Here is a 15,449-nt window from a genome sequence, read left to right on the forward strand (position 1 = left end):
CTTTGGTAACAGGAATTGGTGAGGGTTACAGGAATTTTATCTTAGCAAAGAGCAAGAAACAGCCACTAGTTACTAAACAACTTAGAACAGTGGTGAGGATACATTTACAACAGAAAGCACAAGATTTACATTTATAATCTAAAACGTGAGTTGACTCATTACACCTTGACAGAAGAACATCCATGGATCTTACTCGGTGCTCTCCTTCTTTCTACCCAAGTGTGATGCTTCCTGAGTGTGATTCTAGCCGAGGGCAGCTTGATGTCTAATATACACAAGTCACAGAGCAGAGGCTTCCCTCTCTGCCACCCCTTCCCATCATCAGCTCTTCTTCCCCTTCCTTGCTCTTGTTCATCAGTCCTATTGGCTAGTTCTTTTAAATCTATTCTTTTTCTAATAATTCTCCACTTCCATATCATTACAAGAGGGGCCACTGTCTCATTACAACAACTATGTATCATCTCTCAAAAACTGAGCGACAAGTCCAGAGGGCCAGCCCTCTCATAGGGATTCCTGGTTGATTCAGTATCCTAAATAGAAGATAGTCACAATGGAGGATTTTCTCCCCATAGGTAAAAGTGGATGGCAGTAGGTTCTGATTAGGTCTGTTTTCTTGGTGCAGATCAGACTTTTCCATCAACTCTCTGTTGTACATCTAAGGAACTCTTCACTTGGTTATTAGCAGTTGTAAGATGGAACTTAGTGGCATTATGGGATCTGTGGGGTTTCTTTTCTTTCTTTTTTTTAAAGAACATAAAATGAAGTTGAACTATCTCAACTGAGATAGCTCAGTTGAATAAGCACTTGCCTGGCAAGCACAAGGGCCTGAGTTCAATCCCCAGGTCCACAAAAAACAACAACAAAAAAGAATATAAAATGATTTATTGACCACTACTTATTATTATTTACAATGAAGTAAAGCATATCCAGTAGGATAACATTCTGAATATTACAAAGTTATTGTTCCTGGGTTCTGCTGCCCCAGTAACCGACATACTAAAAAGATTGAGCCTCCATATAAGGAACAAACTGGAGTCGAGAAAAATACACAGGTCAATAATTTAGAACACAAGTTTGTGCACTCAAGTTTGTGCAGATCCTAAACTGTGAACACCTTCAGCCACCCAATAGGTTTCCATGAGCCGAGCCTTAGACATCCATGAATCCTGACTTTTGAGTACAGATTGTAAAGGAGTGTCATGCGGAATCTTTAATGTTCTCTTAGCTAGTCTACCTTAGCTAATTTATTTATTTTTCATTTATGTATTTGGTACAGTGTCTCACTACACAACTTCAACTCATAGTGATCCTCCTGTTTTAGCCTCCCTAGCTCAGGGATTACAGGCTTGTGCCACCACACCCAGACTTGGTGGCTGATGGGGCATACAGGACCAAGGATAGAACCCTTGTCCCTGTGTTTGCCAAAGCAGGCGCTTAGTCCACTGAGCTATCATGCTGGCCCTTACCTTAGCCAATGTAAATAAAGCAGCTTTTGATTAGTTAACTCATTTGATTGGGGAAGTTGTTGGCAGTGATACAATTTTTATTTTCAGGAAATTTGTATGTAAACTGCAAGATACTTATAACTAAAACCCTAGTTTTTATGACTAAAAATTTAGTTGCAAAGTATCTTATGACATAAATATGGATTCTGATAGGGCTGCTTTGAATACACCCACTTCCCACTGTGCTGCTAACGACGGCATCATCTACTCGCAAGGTTAGAGCTTTAGGAAAACCGTCTAGTTCCCAGAAGGTTTATCTCTTAGGTTGTTCAGCATGATGACATCACAAACTTAAAACTAAAACCCATTTATGTATTTTATTTACACACACACAAACAAAAAACTCAGAATGGTCCTTATGCATGTGAGCTAAAAATGAGTTCAAATAGCTCAGCGGATTAAAGAGCCTGCAAGCAGGCACAGGGGCCGGGGATTCAATCCTGAGTCCTGCCATGCTGGCCCTGGCCCCGGGGGCCACTGAGATAGAGTGATTGAGACTGGGCATGGTGGCATGCACCTGTAATCCTAGGTCTTGGGAGGCTACAAACAGGAGAATCACTACTAGCCCAATCTAGTAGTGAGACCCTGAACACCCTGTAGACCCTTCCCTAAAATACAGAAAAAAATATTTGAAAAAATTAAAATGAATTCTGATGAAATTTGACCACAGACAACTTCTCCAACATTTAGAAAAGCAAAAGAAATATATCAGGCTAACAAATGCTTTATTTCTTATAAAGGAAGCAGTTATAGAAAGCTATTATTTGTTCAAAGTAACTGATCTAGGTAAAACAAAGCCCAACAACTCCCTCAAATACTACTTTCAAAATGAACATATTAAACTTGAGTGTCATTAGAATGCTATTTTTTTGATATGAGTACTAAAAACATATATATATATATATATACACACACACATATGTATGTATATGTACATATATGTATATATATTTCCCCTGGAGTCTGCAGCTCCACTTACATTCCTGGATTTATAAGGGTTTTTTGCTTTTTGGGATCAGGCATCAAAACTCAGGACCTTATGCTTGCCAGGCAGGCGCTTATGCCACTGAGCCATCTCCCTGGCCTGATCTATGGGTATTCTACTTGAGCCTGGCCCTACTCTTCCAACACAACAAGATTCTGTTCTATTTGATGTAGCAGAGGGTACCAGTGCTGCAGAGAATGGGCAATGGCAATGAAATGATCATACAATCCAAGATCAAGCAGACCGCCATGGAATTTGAGCGAAGCCTCATGACATCCACAGAGTTCTGCGGTCTTCTTTCTGTTCCTTCCATACCACCAGTTCCCCTTCAAAAGGTTCCATTTCTGACCTTGTCTTCCCAATTTCTTGACTTCTGGATTGTCCTATGGCTTAAATATTTCACCTATTTTGTCTCATGACTGTCTCACTGAAATTATTGAGTGGTCCAGAACCCGATCTATTCGGAGATGGAAAATAAAGCCCTTTTAGCCAGATTTACTAGTGCATACTATATACTCTCTCTCTCTCTCTCTCTCTCTCTCTCTCTCTATATATATATATATATATATATATATATATTTTTTTTTTTTTTTTTTTGTCTGGAACCGGGGATTGAACTCAGGCCCCTGCGTTTGCCAGGGAAGTGCTTATTCTACTGAGCCATCTCCTTGGCCCCAATAATGTTTTTAAGTGAAGTTATTTTGCAGGATCACTAATAAGTCTTATCTATTTTTGGTGCAATATCTACTTTTTTGCTGATTGTCTAGCTATTGCCTTCTTTACAGAGACAAATTTATTCTTTCATTATAGAGCCCCTTATGGAATCCTCACTTTGAGTTATGTAGTTTCACGCACTTAAGACACAGCAATGAATGCAGGATAAATTTTCTATAGGATCTAATTCTAGTAGGGGTGAGGTAGACAACAAAGTAAATAAGTAAAACATAACATTTCATATAGGATGAACCCTCTGGAGACACAAGAAGCACAGGAAGATGAGTATGTGTGCCAGAGAATCATTGCAATTATGAAGTGTCACCAGGGCAGACCTCACTGAAAACAGAGTATTAGAATAAATATTACTTGAAAGTAATGAAAAAGATAATTATATAAGTTTCTAGGGGGGAGTACAATAGACAGAAGGAATGATTTGCAGAAAGAACATCAAGAAAGCCAGTAAGGTTAGAGCAGAATAAATGAATGGTAGAGTAGCAAGAGATGATGGCAAAAGCAAAAGGGGCACTCAAAGTTCAGGATATCCCCAAGACCACGTTTAGGTCAAATGACCACTAGAAGGACTCACCGAACTCAGCAAAGCCACTCTGCTCCTGTTTATGGTTTCTCATAGCAAAAGTACACAGATTAAAATTTACATCAGTAGACAGATCTTGGCGTGGCACTGTCAGTCACCCTTTCCTAGTGCAGAGCTGTAGATGGTGCTTATTCCTTGAAGCAAGTGTGTGACAATGTGCAGGGAAGCTGCACATTGCCAACCAGGGAAGCTATGTGACCCTGGTGTTGAGAGACTTTTTATTGGAGTTTGGCTATGTGAACATGGTGACTGCCTGTGTGGTTGGCCTTAGTCTTCAGCCCTTCTGGAGGTGCAGTTGGTATGAGCTGACTCAAGGTTAGCATGATAAATTACTCAGCATAGGCCATCCAGAATGGTCTAAGCCACTCTGAGAAATAACAATACAGTGATACCACAGTTTTCAAACTCAATTTGATGTTTGAATCAAATCCATGTTTGACATCAAAAGTTTGAGAACTGAACATGTTTTCCCCATAAAAAATAATGAAAAACCAAATAATTGGTTCTGAGTCCTTGTCCACTGTTGGTGGGAGTGCAGACTGGTACAATCACTATAGAAATCAGTGTGGAGATCCCTTCAAAAGCCAGGATTGGAGATCCCATTCAATCCAGCTATTCCCCTCCTGGATGTTTTTACACAAGAAGTGAAAACCCTCATACCACAGCAATATATATGCACCTATGTTTATAGCAGCACAGTTCATCATAGCTAAATCCTGGAAACAACCCAGATGCCCATCATCTGAAGAATGCATAAAGAAGATGTGGTATTTTACACAATGGGCTATTTAATTCATCTATAAAATTGATAAATTTGAGTCTTTTGTTGGTAAATGGATGTAACTAGAAAACATACTCTTAAGTGAAATAAATCAGACCCACATGTGCAAACATTGCATTGTTTCCTTAGTGTGAGAACCTAAAAGAGAAAAACGAAACCTGAAGGAAAAGGGGAAAAGGGAATGAACTTATTCAAAAGAAAAGAGTTGCTGAGTTGAAGAGAAACATAAGAGAGGAAATGGGGAAAAGATATTTATCTATGTATATAAACAGGATTTTTTTGACAGCTGTACTGTGCATTTCTGCTGGTCTATAAAAAGTAGCAGATAATACCTAATTTATTTTGTCTCCTTTTTTCAATTGTTTGAACTTTTTCTCTTATTAATTTCTTATACATTTTTTCTTCGTCCAATTTTGCATGTATATACTGGTAATATGAATAACTAAGACAGCACTATATATTACAACAAATACTGTGAAATTCATATTACTTTGTTAAGCAAAATTCTGTATCATTTGTAATGTTTTCTGTTTTAATTCCAATTTTTAACTCTCTTTAAAAAATTAAAAAAGGGTTGGGGAGATAGCTCAGTGCAATAAGTGCTTGCCTGGCAAGCATAAAGTCCTGAGTTCCATCCCTGGTAATGGTAAAAAAAAATTAAAGAATCACTGGAGCTGTGGCTCACATACACCACTTACAAATTTATTTTTCCAGGCCTTTAACAAATTTTGCAATGATTTCTTTAACTCTATTGTGGTTCTCACTGTTTTCCTCTTATCACTGGATAAGTATCACTGGATTTTTTTTGAGCCATGGTTATGAAATTTTACTCAAATAAAAGCACACTACCTAAAAAGCACAGTGATGAATGTTTTAAGGCATTAATGTCAGCTTTATGTGTTGTTCTTGTCAGAGCAGTGGTTGGAGGAAGGGTCACTCCATTGTTTCTACAGTAATCCATGGTATGTGATGCACTCTTGGTCTGTGCAGGCTTTGTCCAGTTGAATTTTTGGTTTTATTATACTAGATTCTGGAACTAACCTTTTAAAAGTAGAGTCAAAATATTTTGTAAATAAATTTAATGTGATATAAAATAAAATAAAAGAAATAATACAAAATGGCTCCAAGGGTTTTACTGTTTTGGAAACATCAAGTACCCTTAAAAGAATAAGACTACAGGAAGAGGATATAGTGAGAGGAATGGTAGCAGTGCATTTTAAAGAGACTATAGGGTCTAAAAGCCTGTTAGACAACACAGGGGAAATGTCAAACGGAATGTGGAGCTGATGGACTGGAGATTTAGATACAGGATATAAAGGTGAAAATCATGGAGCCACTAGTTGTGAGAAGGTATAACCTTGAGATCACCAAGAAATGTTGAAAGAAAGACTACACTGCAGGCTCCCCGGTGCCAGGAGGTAAAGGGAAAGCCACAAAGGAGTTGGAAGGGAGCCAGCAGAGAGATGGGACAGAAAGAGCCAGTGTGCTGCCAGGAGCCAGGACAGAAGAAAGGAAAACCTTAACCTGCTCAGGGTTGCATATGGATCAAAGTAGGTGAGGTGAGGACTCAGAGAAAATGTTAGACACAGGAACACAGGACTCACTGTTTCCAAGAGCACAGAGAAAAGCACATCTGACTCCATACATGTGGATGCCATGAGCCACGTTTGTGTCTAGCAGGAACATTTACAAAGTTAATCCTGAGCTACCACTTCACATAAATCTGTCATCCACCAAGCAATATCTCTAAACTTCCTCCACAAAGGAAAATAAGTTATAGCTGAAAACTCAAATTGGCTCACCCTATGAGCAGAAAGTAGGGTTTTCTGCTAATGATGGTGTTTATAGAGCTGTGTCATTAGAAAACATGCTCATGAGTTCTCTATGTTTGCCTCGTGACATGCAGTGGTTCTCTGGTTCCCGACAGAGGGTAGGAAGACATTGTGTGCTGATTCTACGGTAGCTCTTTTGACAGTAGTGTTCCCTTCATTTTGGCATCTGGATATTTTTCTTTCTAGGTTTTAAACTTGTATTTAAGTTTATTTTGTTATTTTTATTCAACAATATACTGTGCTTGGAATGTGCATGTATAATGTGTGTGGAATATTCAACATCAATTAAGTTTCTCATATAGACCTGACATTGACTTTTACAATCAAAACAGATAGATATTACATTTAGCAGTCAAAAAGGATATAAATTAAATGTTTTAAGATCATAGCAAAAGTGGCAAATGGATGAACATAGAAAACATACTCTTTTTTTAAAAAATGCGTACAATTTTCAAATTTATTTTTAAGAATTCAGTTACATTTACATATATCCTGTTTTTAAAATATAAACAGCATTCTGACAGCTTCTGAGCACGTCACACTGATAAGCTTTTGATAACCATTTTGATGTGTCACAGGTAGCAAATAAATAATAGTGCTTAGGGAGAGCACAGTGATGGACAGAGCAGGTAGAGCCTGGTGCAGGCACATGTGTAAAGGTGCTGGTGGTCTCTACAGTAGACGCAGTCCTGCCCACCAAGGCAGCCCCCACACCCCTGGCTGCAGCTGCAAGGGTAGGACGCGGGCACAGCAGGAACAGGGTGGGGACTGGACCCTAAGGAACCGCTTCAGACGGTGTATGCATTTACACCCCTAAAGGGACTGTATTCTCTAATGACAAGCAATTCAACAAAGGTGATCCTGGCTGCCTGTCACTCTTTGGCAGTAGGTCAGCCGCCCCAAATGCTGGCACACACACAGACCTCAATGTGATAGGGACAGGCCTTTGAGTGACAGCAAAGCTATCAGAACTGTAGCACTAACTGGACATGCCTAGATTTTTTTAAATGTTAATTGTTAATTACAAGTATACAGGCCAGACTTACAGCTTACTGCCCAAGGCTGGGCACAGTCAGTCATTTTCCTACACAACAGTGAGCTGCAACAAACCCTGGAGTCGTGCTTCACCAAGTAGTTCTGAGGCAGAGAAGGAAATTAGCTCCCAGATGCTAAAATTTCTACTTACTGCTATAACTAAGCTTTAAGGTATTTGAGTTAAACTGAAGAAAAACTCCAGCACCCACCATATCATTAAGTCAAGCTGGTGGCCTGGTTGGGGCTTCTCAGAACTGGGTGTTGGTTGAATTGAGGATTCGAGAAATAGCAGCAGATTTGGAAGCCTTTGAAAGGTCTCACACTCAGGAAGCTTCCACTAAGCTCCATGTTCTCCTTGTTGGCCCCAAGTCTGTTGGCACGAGGCGTTTTCTTTCCTGAACAGGTAGAAGTGACTGGCTTGCTGCCAGAAGGAGGAAGTCGAGACATGGGAGAGTGGTACACCATCCCCCCAAAGGCAGGACGAATGCTGCTATTGGCTGCAGCATTGGACATGATGATAGTGTTTAGCTTGCGCATTTTGCCGGGCATGCTGGGAGCCAGAATTTGCCACTTGCTGGGTGTCCAGGGAGCAATGCCATACAGTACCTCTGTCTCTGTCTGCTTCTTATTCTTCAGTTGCCTTTCCTGCTTGGCTCACTCCTTCTCCAGTCTATGGTTCTCCCAAGGTTCCATCACATAATCCATGAATTTCTGCCCATTCACCAGAAATGCAGTTGATTGCTCCTGCTCCCACATTTCAATCCATGTCTTTAACTCTTCTTCCAGCTTAGGGAGTGTTTTCTGGAGTTTTGCTCGTTGCTTTCTTCTTTGAGGAGATTTCCTCCCCAGTTTGTAAATTGACTTGGATCTGAAGCTTTTCTCTCAAATTCTAAAAAAAGCCTCCAGTTCTCTTCCCACTTATGGACACCTTCAAAGAGCTCCTTGTGAACTTGATAGTAGTTTTTTAAATTGTACAATCTCAGCATCATGCAACTGCAGCAGGCTTTCTGTGTAGCCCTCAGCATAGTCAGGAGCAAAAGCTTGTCTTTGCTCCTGGCTATAAAAGCACAGGTCCCAGTACTGAGCCAGCTCCATTTGAATTGCCTCAATTACTTTCTTCATGTTTTGCATTTTTAATTCTTCCAGTTGAACTGCTTCTAATTGTAGCCCTTTCCTGACTTTGGCATTAGACCCAGTTTGACTCATGGCCACAGCTTCTCTTTCTTCTTCAGGTATTTGCAGCCTGTCCCCGAGCTCTTGGATCTGAGCATGCAGCCCCTCACACACTGCTTCATTTTGTGATTTTCTCATTTCCAGCTGCCGTAGCAGCTTTTGTAGTGTTGTAATGTTCTCCAAAGACAAACAAAAGGCATCTTCATCCTCACACACATCTCTTTCAAAGCTTGGGTCTGGGGTGTGATCCATTTCTTCCATGCATAGTATGATCTGTCTCTTCAAGCTGAGAAACTCCTCACGCCTAGATGCCTTTTTTCCCCTCAGAGTTGCCAAGTGTTGTCTGAACTGGTTTAAATCATCTAAGCTGGGAACACAGGTGCTGTCAGTGTCATATTGAGGCATAGAAAGAACTTCACAGAGTTCTCCATCTTGTTCCAAAGCAGCTTCAGTTCCTGTTTTCTCTCCGTTTTCTATTTGCGCATTAATTTCACCTGAGTTCGCAGATCTTTTTCGAGTTGCAGGACAGTTGTTTCTCCTTCTTCCTGAAATGCTTTGATGTGTAACTCACTGCACAAGGCATTCAGCTCCTCTTGGCAGATCGATATGCTTTTGATAAGCCTTTCCTCAGGCTCTCCTCTTCAGCAATCATCATGTTCAGGAGATTCTCGATGTGCTTCCTTACAACCTGGGTTCTCTGTAAGCGCTGGTCCTCTGGAATCCCGATTGATTCCCATATTTCCCGAAAGTGATTGACTGCTTTTTGGAGACACACTATGGACTCCTCTGCCAGCACCTCACTTCTCCTCATGGCAGATGCACCACCCAGTCAGCTGGAAGTCGAGACCCCCGAGCTCTTCCACGCGGGTCCGAGCGCAGCCACCACCCGCAAATGCTGACTGTCGGGCTCCACGTAGTTTGCTCCACTTAGCCGCGAGCCGTTGGCAAAACGTACTCTTAAGTGAAATAAATCAGACCCACATGTGCAAACATCATATTGTCTCCTTACTGTGAGAACCTGAAAGAGAAAATAAAATCCGAAGAGTACAATCAATACTGGGGAAAAGGAATGAACCTGTTCAAAGAGAAGGAATTACTGAGTTGAGGAGGACAGGAGAGGGAGTGGGGCAAAGAGATTTATCTATGTGTGTAAAGAGGATGGTTTGGGCAACTGTGCTGTAGATTTCTGCTGGTCTATGGAAAGGAGGTGCAGTTGGTGCTTAATTTGTTTTGCCTCCTTTTTTCAATTCTTTTCTTTCTTTCTTTTTTTTGGTGGAACCAGGGATTGGCGCTTGCCAGGGAAGTGCTTATTTCACTAAGCCATCTCCCAGGCCCCTCCTTTTTTTCAATTCTTTTACCTTTTTTTTTCTTCTTAATTTCTTATATATTTCTTTCTTTTACCAATTTTGCATTTTAATAATATGAAAAATTAATTTGAAGACAATGCTGTGCAATACAACCAATACTGTGAAAGTCTTACACTGTTTAGTGAAATTCTGTCATTTGCAATTTTTCTGTTTTAATATTATCTTGTACTCTTTTTAAAAAGTAAAAATTAGAAAAAAAGAAATGGGGAGTGGGAGGCTGTTAGACTACAGACTATGACTGTTTACAGATGTTTGTGCTTGTGAGAATACAGTTTCTACATGTAAAGATGAGTACAAGAATATCAACTATCCCTCTATGAAACCACGCTATTACTTCTATTTTCTATTATAAACATTTCATTATAAAGTTTTAAGAGGAAATAATTTGCAAATTCCTATCCAAAAATCTAATTTGCTAGGAATTTGAGTTTGAACACTAAAATATCAAGTATATCTATCTGGGATGGCTTAGGGACAGTTTCACTTGAAGGGGGAATAGCTTACAGGACTTGTACTCTTTTCCTTATAAACTCATAATATTATTTATTGTTTTTATTACTAATATAGCATATACAATGAAAAATTATCCATTGTATAATCTTTAATTATATTAATATATCTCTCATATTCAGTTAAATTATATCCAGTAATCTGACAAAGTATAATGAATCTTCAAGAAATAAATAGAGAAGGATGTTCTTAAAACAGTAGCAACCTAAATTATTTTATTATTATTATTATTATTATTTGTATTTTAAGGAAGGGTCTACAGGGTATTCATTGTCTCACTACTAGATCAGACTCGTAACAATCCGCCTGTTTACAGCCTTCCAAGAGCTGGGATTACAGGCATGCACCACTATGCCCAGTCTCAATCACTGTCTCAGCGTGCCCTGGGATTGAAACCCTGACCCCTACACCTGCTTGTAGGTGCTTTAATCTGCTGAGCTATTTGGCAGGCCCCTAAATTGTTTCAATATAGGGGAAATGAAACTCCCAACATGAAAGGTACCTGGGACAAGTTTGTGTTCTCTAAAACTGAACAATGAATTTTAGGAACAAACAGAGGTTAGGAGCAGAATATATTTATTGAAGGGAAGAAAACTTCTGTCTGAGAGGGACAGGAGGGGGCCCCAGTGGGTTGTCTCTGGGAAGCTGTCTCTTCCAGTGACTTTTATAGTGTAAAACCATACGGTGAGGCAGGTCTAAGGTGAAGGAGAGCATGGGAACTTGCTTAGGTGAACCTGAGGTTGGACAAAACTATGGTCAACCAATGAGACTACAAGCACCATTACTCAGGTAAAATTGATTAAATCCAGTACCAAATGAAGAAGCAAATCACATAGCAAGAGGGCATGAATATGGTACAGGGTCTCTTCTTGTTGGGGTTGGGTGAGTGACTCATTTGGGCTCTTATAATGTGATTGATACCTATTTAGAATATCAATCCCTGATGTCCATCCCTATGGAAGTATGTGGCTGCCTTTGTTTACCTTTTGTCTTGGTCCTGAGGTGTGGTCCATACAGGAGTCTCTTCCAAGTTGTAAAGTCACTTTGTCTTCCATCTTGTCTCCTTGAGGGTCTGGCCCAGTCTGGCTGTCTATAATATTTCTGTCTAATTTAGCTGCCTACAACAGTTCCATTGTCAACAAATAAATATCTTCTTCCAGTTTATCTCTAGAAAGGAGAAAGAAACTGGAACTTTGAAGGGGAAAAAAAAAAAAAAAGAAATGAAAAGTAAAGCAGTTGCCTAATCTCAGCTGGTCTACCTTAGACCCCCTAAGTGCCAGCACTAGTCTCCCACACTGCCCCATATCCACTCTGATAAGATGAAATTATCATGAACCAGAAAAACTTGCCAAACTTCAGGCACAAGTGCACAGTGGTGAAAAAGGAACTGTTCACAGAAAGAAGGAGGTGTTTCATAGAACAGCCACAGCAGATGATAAAAAACTTCAGTTCTCATTAAAGAAGTTACAGGCAAACAATATCTCTGGAATTGAACAGGTGAATATGTTTACAAATCAGGGAACAGTTATCCACTTCAACAACCCAAAAGTTCAGGCATCTCTGGCAGCAGACGCTTTCATCATTACAGGCCACGCTGAGATGAAACAACTGACAGAAATGCTACCCGGCATCCTGAAGTAGCTTGGTGCAGAGTCTGACTAGCTTAAGGAGACTGGCTGAAGCTCTGCCCAAACAATCTGTGGGTGGAAAAGCACCACTTGTTACTGGAGTGGAGGATGATGACGAGGTTCCAGATCTTGTGGAGAATTTTGATGAGGCTTCTAAGAATGAGGCAAACTGAACTAAGTCAGCTTCTGAAAAAGACAACAGTTGGAAGAAATTACTGGGAGCTGCTATTTTATATTATGACTGCTTTTAAAAATTGTTTTTATTTATGGATCTGATAAAATCTGGATCTCTAATATTTTTTAAGCCCAAGCCCCTTGGATACAGCAGCTATTTTCAGTTTGTGCTTACATACAATTCATTCTTTGCAGCAAATTAAGCTGGAGAAGCCTGGGAATAAAGTTTGAAACACAGATTTTTTTTCCATACTTTTATTGAGAGACAAATAGCATTGCGACAGTTTCAAATCTGATTAGTAAGACAGTTTCAATAATTAATACATTGCACATTGTTGTCTTAGTGGTTATTCATTGTACTAGATGCAGACATAATATCCTGTTTATAAACACTAGTAGAACCAATCTTTCTATTCATTGAATTAAGAGAATGTAGCTGTATATCTATCATAACTATTTTGCATATACAGGTACAAAATGGTTGTTCATTTGTATCCCCAATTTTTGTTTAGTTTTGTCATTTAAATATTATAGGTGTGTGAATTCAGCAAAATATTCCAAAATAGTCCAGTAGTCCAGAATACTAGTGAGTTTCCCATAAGACTGGCAATGTCAGAAGTTGTTGACTTAAGAGTTTTACAGCTCAGCTTATTAATATGGCTTTACTTTTTATACTTCATTTTTATACTTTTCTGCTGGATGGTTAAGACCAAGATAAAGCAAGACCTATATAACAAGAAATGTAGCTTTTGTATCTGATAAGGTCAGTCAAATCCCCTCTTGACTTATCCTGAAACACTGTACTGCAGTTTGTAGATTCTTTGTCAGTGTCAATCACGTGGATGAGCCATGGCCATTGCTTGGCCAATGTGCTCTCTGTGAAAGCCTGAGAGAATGTTTTGTCTCCATGTGATTCTCCTTAGGCACACTTTACATCATCTATCACTTTCCTCTTTGGCCCCATAATCTCCTTGATCAGAAAATTTAGGACACAACTGAGTTACATGATGTTATAATACAGGTTCTCCTATGTCCTGAGTCTTCACTGACATTGAAAGGCTAGGGCCAAAATGTTGGCTGTCCTTGTGGCCCTCCTTTTTCCCTAATTTTTGGTCTGCAAACTTAGGTTGTTAACCCTCCAGAGGAGAAGCTTATTGTTATTACCCTACAACATAGTCAGTTGAGCTTAATTTCACTATCTGTCTGAGTATCAAACATCTTAGGCCTAACATGGAACAGGTATTTTTCATCAGGTATTGACATGTTAAACTTTAAGTCCCTATAGAATATGAAGAAAAAAATTTTAAAAAATTAAAATATATTTTAAAAAATAGGAATAAACAATTGCATATTTTTACACAGAAATTTAGAAATCTAACCATATACAGCATTGTAGCAGAACAGCCCCATAACACCCTTTTTCCTGTCTCCTGCTTTCATTCACCACCCCCTTCCTTTTTAAACAAACACACAGCACAGCAGCAACCTGTGTCATGACAAGCAACACGTATTCAGAAGACCAGAATGACAGGCACTCCAAGTGTGACCCTACTATTACACATTGCCATCTTCAGTGCAGCTGCTTAGTTTGCAGGTATCAGCATATATAGTCAGTCAGGGTGAGAATCCTACCAATTAACTGCTAGCTTCAAAAACCTTCTGAAGAGTCTCAGGATCATTCCCTTAACCATCTTGTACATATAAATATATGGCTTTGCCCCTGTCATGTTTCCTAGCTTTTTTCTTTGCTCTTTCTTCATTGTCTAATCCTTAAGTTGTCACTTTCCTTTTAATTGTGTTATACCTTTCTATTTTTATTTCTTCTTTTGAGTTCTTATACTAGGAATACTATATGGTATTTACATGTGTGTCTGGTTTATTTCACTTATGAGTATATCTTCAAGTGGTATCTACTTAAATACAAAGACTTCAAGTTTATTAGTCTTTATAGATGAGTAATACTCCATTGTATAAAAATACCACATCTTTTTCATCCATTCCTCAGGTGACGGACATCTTCGTTGTTTCCAAGATTTGGCTATCACAAATTGTGTTGCTATAAACATAGTTACACATATATCACTATGATATGATGTTTTCAGATCCTCTGGGAAAATTCCCAGTAGGGAGATAGCTGGTTCGAATGGCATTTCCAGTCCTAGGTTTTGAAGGAGTCTCCACATTGATTTCCATAACAGTTGCACCAGTCTACATTCCTAGCAGCAGTGGAGAAGAGTTCCTTTTTCCCCAGAGCCTCTCCAACATTTGTTGTTGGTTGATCTCCTTATGATAGCCATTCTGAAACAAAGATTAATTAAAAAAAAGTAAAGGAAGTGCAAAATATAAATTGTAGTATAGTTTTAAAGGTAGCAAATTAAACACACTACTATAATATTGCAGATTGAGAGCATCCTGTACTTAGATAATCATTTCTCAAAGCTTTGATTTTCTTTTCATCTTCAAATTCTACCCCTTTCCTCAGGTGACCTACTGTGCTCTGGGTAGAGTGTGTGTTTCAGGTGGAGAGTTCCTCAGATTTGGCATTTACATGTTGTTAATCAGTAGTCCAAGAGCAAAACCTATAGTGGAAAACAACCAACTATTAGCAGTTATTCTATTTAGGTGGTACATGATTTTTCCCCTCTACTATATTCTTACTTGTTAAATACATATAGGCTACCACAAAAAGGGGGAAAAGATGGTGATAGAAATAAAATTTATTATTGATCCTATTTGATTTAAAAAAATTAAAAAAATGATAAAAATTAGCAGTTAATGCTTGAAATTTTTATTTTGGCCAATTTTACATGCATATATCTGGTAATCTGAGCAGCTACATTGAAAACAATAGCACATAATACAACAACCATTGTTAAACATCTGTCATCTTTTTTGTGTTTTGTTGAAGTTGTGTACCATTTCTAATGTCTTATCTATTATTTTTTTTATTCTCTTTAAAATAAGAAATGGAAGGACTGGCCAAATAGCTCAGCAGATTAAAGTGCCTACAAGCAGATGCAGGGGCCAGGGGTTGGATCCCTGGGCCTGCCATGCTGGCCCCGACCCCAGGGCCCACTGAGATGGCAATGAGACTGGGCATGGTGGCATGTGCCTGTAATCCCAGCTCTTGGGAGGCTGTAAACAGGT

The 15,449-nt window shown here is 39.2% G+C and overlaps 1 protein-coding gene and 1 pseudogene across 2 annotated transcripts in view; one reads left to right on the forward strand and one right to left on the reverse strand.

The window, feature by feature from the left end:
* Window positions 1-15,449, forward strand: part of Kcnab1 (potassium voltage-gated channel subfamily A member regulatory beta subunit 1) — a 539,706-nt gene that overhangs the window by 60,812 nt on the left and 463,445 nt on the right. The window lies entirely within an intron of this gene.
* Window positions 7,667-9,434, reverse strand: LOC105743296 (annotated as a pseudogene).

The sequence above is a fragment of the Octodon degus genome, unplaced genomic scaffold (assembly GCF_000260255.1).
Source record: "Octodon degus isolate 3935 unplaced genomic scaffold, OctDeg1.0 scaffold00115, whole genome shotgun sequence".
Taxonomy (NCBI): domain Eukaryota; kingdom Metazoa; phylum Chordata; class Mammalia; order Rodentia; family Octodontidae; genus Octodon; species Octodon degus.